Raw genomic sequence first — 5,579 nt, forward strand, 5'->3', positions numbered from 1 at the left:
AATTCTGAGTATGGGTCACCATACTTGGCTGTACGTCACTTCACTTAAAGCAGAAATTAAAACTGGTGGATTATTTTTAGCTGACAAAATGACACATTTCAATTTTTTATAGTGGCCAGCATCTTACTTATTCTTCTAAATGTGTGGGAGTTTAAGACTTAAGACATTAAGAGATTAAAGAGTTTTTAAACAGTGAAATAAACACACATCAGCCCACTGAACCTAAAAAAAACAATGGCAAGTGCACACACCAAAAATTGTCTCCCCTGTGTGTCTTTGTTCTTGTCCTGTGAGAGGAAGCAAAATATTACACTGAAAACTTGACTTGACTGTGCATGATTGAAGTGCTTTGTAAAAGCTGATCTGGTTACTGTAGGAAGTCAAACAATAGACGCACCATTTCATATATCTTCACTTTGGCTGATGCTTAGACCAACACAAGCACAGTATCTTAAAATAATCTGTTTCATATTTACATCAGAGATGATTAAAGGGGTCATATGATGCTTTTTTAAAGATCATTATTTTGTGTATTTGGTGTAACAGAATATGTTGACATGCTTTACTGTTCAAAAAACACACACTATTTTTTCAAATACTGTTACATTATTGTAGGTCCTCTATGCCCCGCCTCTCTCAAACGTGTCGTTTTCTACAAAGTCCCTTCTTCTGACAAGCACAGTCTGCTCTGATTGGCCAAATGACCCAGTGCATTGTGATTGGTCCGAACACCGCAAGCACTCTACATCTACTTTCAGAAGGTCAAATAAAGTGCTTTTGCTTTCACCTAGATACTCACAGCATCTCCGTGACATGGCTGCTTCAACACTAACTGTGGTTACTAAAACCATGCCTTCAACAAATTCCTTAAAATTCTGGCAGCATTACACAAATATTTCCACATAGTGACGTAGATATGTGGGGACGTGTTTGAATGAGCCATTTTAGGGAGGCGTGGCAGAGTCTTAACTTTGATAAAGAATATATTTTTGAGACTTTAGTCTTTGCAACTTTACAGATCTTTTTTATGCACCAAGAGCTTGTAAAACTCCCAAGGAGAAAGGAAAAATTTAAATCGCATCATATGACCCCTTTAAGTAACTTTAAATATAATTAATTAATTTTGCACAAATGGAGAGTAGCAATAGTTCTGGCAGGCCATATTAGTCAAGCTCACATCAACTGACACGCCTACCTATAGGATCACGACACCAATCATAAGCTATCGCTTCGCTCAGGAACTAATCAGACGTCGAATTCCATCTCCATAGGAAGCGTTCAATCAGGATTTTCGACAGGATTCCCAGAGTATCACCAGATTCAAATTGTAAACTTAAGCGAATTCACAGCGTTGTTTGTCAGGTTTGTTTGATAGACTGAAGTGATCTGAGCGAGCATGATTGATCTAGACATTTTGCCCACAATTCATCACTGAAGTTTTGCTAATACGACTGCACCAACAACTTTACACAAGATCTGCTACCCCGCTGGAAGAAGCAAGAAGGGTTACGGCATCCATGTAACAAACTGGCCATTTCACCTTTATTGATCTCTGAATGTCTTCATGAAGCTAAGCACAGTTTCTTTCATTTTATTGCCTAATCCTATGTTGACGAACATGCTTCAGATATTCCTCATTGTCTAAGGCTAGTTGTTCAGTTATGTTTGCTAGGCATGCTATCGTATTGTCACTGGTAACATTACCAGTTTAATTTACCAGAGAGCCTTGTTTTAATCAGTCAGGCTGTCAATATGAAACAAAGCTTGCTGCTTCAGGCTCATCTATTGGGGATGCTTTCATTAAACTTATCCGACTATTTCCAACACACTGTGTTTAAGTCAGTGATATGCTGTTTGTTCTAGCTAAACTAGTGTAACAGTAATGTGCTTGATACTTAATCCGCAGATCATACATTTGCTTCTTAAGTTCTTTTAATGCTAAACGTTATCTGGATAAGGGCAAATGCTGTTGCCTAAATTTGAGTATTGACCATATGCCGTACTGCTTTAACTCTTTTAACTCTTTACTCTTTTAGTTGTTTATAAAAGAGCACCCCTTCGCTACTTCTATTCTTCTGTAAGGGCATGATGCCCCACTCTATGTATTTCAGAAGGTCTTTGCTTAAAGCTATAAGGGTATTGGGATTGCTTGCTTGTTAAGGCTTATCTAGTGTCCAGTATCACTTCGTTGCTAGACCTGCCGTTGCTTAACCCTTATGCGGCGTTGGGGACATTTTCGTCCACTAGGGGGTAATGCTGAGTCTTAATTTTTGGCCCACATCTTTCTCTGTGTTTCAGCAAGTGGAATGATTTTTGGTGACAAATCTTATTTTGACACATATTTTAGGACAATGCTTTTGAAAATGTTCAAAAACCTCAACAAGTACATTGTGGGCAAATTCACTACCCTTTCTTATGTTCGGGATGAAAATGTCCACTAAAATTGAAACTGCTGTAAAACATGTAATCAGATAAATATTTTTTTCAAACTTTTTTGCATTAAATCTATTAATCACACCTCAGTCCTGATCAAACTACCAAATTGTAAAAAAAAAAATCCAAGATTTCTAACTCTCAATTAACCAAGTAATAAATGATTGTCACTGATTTGGTGGCAGCGAAAAAAAACCCACACTGATTCTTAGCTGATTATAAAGAAGAGCACCCCTTCCGCTGCCACTGTCTTCCTAAAGGGGCAAGCCTCTTCCTACCTTGTCATAGCAGAAGAGCTTTTTGGTTGGGGTTGGGGGTTAGGTATGACGATAGTGGTTCCTGACAGAATACACTATTACCAAAATCCAAAGCATAGCAGAGAGCGTGAGCACTGCCCACAATTCCTCCCACACCAACCAGCCATAGATGGCCATAGATGGTCCATCTTGTCCTATGTCATGTGAAATGTCTGTAACTAGATTAAATTTATTTCAAATAAATAAACTTCATTGCTTTGGACATTTAGTGTTACCATGATGAAAATGAAAGTGGTGCGGTGAGAGAAAAAAAAAAGTTGTTTTCCATTTGCATTAAGATTATTTTTTCTTTCCCACTGGCAGATAATTTTACTTGTTTCCCCAAGTAAAACAAGACTAAATATGTTTTTTTATATAGAAAATGCATCTTGCTTTAAGAAGTTTTAGATATTTTGTCCTTGAAATAAGGCAAAACATCTGTAGGTATCTACTTAGCCACAATGAGAAGAAAAAACATCTATTCTGGTTACTTCTATTCTTCTACTTTAGTTTATTTCCATTGAAATTTAAATTTTCAGAGTTCAAATTTAATCTCTGTATCTCAGATTTCACCTCAAGTCTGGTGACCACGCCTCAAAACTTCAACCAGCCCACAACTCGCATTGCAACAGGAATCTGGGTCGACATCTTTTTCAAAGAGTGCGACTCTTCGGCCTCAGGAAACGCAGACTACGACTACAAGATCCCCAGCTCAAGGGTATAGTGACAAGGTTATATTGCAGGCAGGGATGATACTTGCAGATGAACCCAGATGGATCTCTTGATGGGACTAAGGATGATAGTAGTAATTCTTTGTTGTTCAACCACATCCCTGTGGACCTTTGGGTCGTTGCTATTCAGTCTGTGAAGAAGGGCTTATACATCGCCATGAATGGAGAAGGCCATCTGTACACATCAGAATTGTTTATGCCGGAATGCAAGTTTAAAGGTCACATATTGTACACCTTTCTGGAGTTTTATTTTAGATTTTGATGTTCTTAAGATATATTATTTGCAGTATAAGTACCAAAAAACCATCTCATTATATTCTTACAGCTTTCTCAGGTGGTCTGCTAAGAACGGTTGATTTTGGCCTAATTAATATTCATGAGCCTCTCTTCCGATTGGCCTCTTGTTTTCTGAGTGACGCATGGCCAGGGCAACCACAGGTAACTAGGGTCAGGCGATGTCACAGCGCTAGCTAGACACAAAAAAAAAAAAGGAAACTGGAGGCGGCCCATTTAAACCAGCGCAGATTCACTACGTAAGGAGCTTAAAATATCATCTTCTGAGGTTGGGTGCCAGAATCGTATGTACTACAGGCCTCAAATTAGAAATATGATCGCATTATCTGCTGCCACAGCTGTGGTTAAACGTGATAAAATGAGCGGACTGGACAGAAACGACATTCAAAAATGCTTGTGTTTGCAGCGCACACTTGTTAGAAAAGGTTCAATAAAGTATTGTCTTTTGTTGTTATGGACGAGTCTACAGATTTCTTGCCATATGTTTCTCGACTGTGTCGTGTATGAAAAAATATCTGCGTGCATGTGTGTAAAATAACAAACTGACGATTTATATATAATCATTTGTAATTTTATATACGATTTTGATTAATTGCGGCTGGAACAATAATGTAGCTGTAAAAATAGTTGCCTGCTGAAATTGAAATGTTTATACATCATCATGACTAGACAGACACGGTGAGTTTGTCTTTATTATACACATTAGATGTAATCCACCTCATAGTAACAATCCTGTCAGATTGTCCATCCTTTGAGTGAGAGTATAATGTCGGCCATTCTGGTTTCCTGGTTAAAGTTAACCTTTTCGACATTTTTCAGTGTGTGATGCGCATGCTCGCCAATGGCATGGACGTGATGTTGTCTGGGGGGTTTTGGCAAAGAAGAGTGGGACGGTGTGGGCGGTGCTCGGGGTTGGTGGACTGAAGGCAGTGACAGTTTGGTTTTGACAATAACTTTTTGGTTTTCGGTTCGTGCAAAATCACAGCTACTTTATGCAGGCTGTGTGCATTTTACTGTGGACTGACTGTTTTGAAACTTATATGGTAGTTAAATAATCCCTAGACCTCAGTTATTGTAAAAAAAGCCACAAAATTTACAACATTGAAAACTTAAAGAGTCTGTGTTTGAAAACTACTATGTGATCTACTCATCCATGCTGTATAGGCAGCAGGAGTTGGGGGGAGCATGGAGAGGACATGGTTCCTTGGCTTAAATAAAGATGGCCAGGCCATGAAGGGGAACCGGGTGAAGGAAAATTAAACCAGCTGCTCACTTCCTGCCTAAGCCATTAGAAGTCGCTATGTACCGAGAGCCATGATTGCATGAAAAGCACAGAGCTGGCCGTCATGAACAGAGGCAAACCTGTCAGCAAGAAACGACCCAAGCCACACCACATAGCCAGAACCCCATCTTGGCCATGCTCAAACCCCGAGAGAGCCGTGCTCCTTTTGTCAGACTCTCCATGTTAGTGGATCAGATCCAGGCATCCTCTGCTCTCTATCCTCCCCAATTCCCTCCACCCCCTTCACTCCTCTGACTGTTCCGACTAATTCGACTACGGACTAGCTCCGGAAGAGTGGTCAGCTGTGCACGTAGGATGATGCGACTGGATAAACCAGCTAAATTTTCACCATGGAATGCCCTAACTGATATGGAATGCCTATTGACATTCAATAAAGCTGATGTTTTTTCTGTAATCGAGACAATCCACGAGAATGAAATTGTGTACCGCAGGCGCTTGCATGGTGGTTCTTTTGCCTGCTAACAGTCACCCGTTATAAACCTTTTCTTGAACCCTGTCGCAGCAGATCTATTTTCTATATAC

At 39.6% G+C, this 5,579-nt stretch overlaps 1 pseudogene; it reads left to right on the forward strand.

Moving 5' to 3' along the window:
• Nucleotides 1–2,969: 2,969 nt before the first annotated feature.
• LOC109064197 lies at nt 2,970–5,291 on the forward strand (annotated as a pseudogene).
• Nucleotides 5,292–5,579: the final 288 nt, after the last annotated feature.

The sequence above is a fragment of the Cyprinus carpio genome, chromosome A24, assembly GCF_018340385.1.
Source record: "Cyprinus carpio isolate SPL01 chromosome A24, ASM1834038v1, whole genome shotgun sequence".
Lineage (NCBI taxonomy): Eukaryota > Metazoa > Chordata > Actinopteri > Cypriniformes > Cyprinidae > Cyprinus > Cyprinus carpio.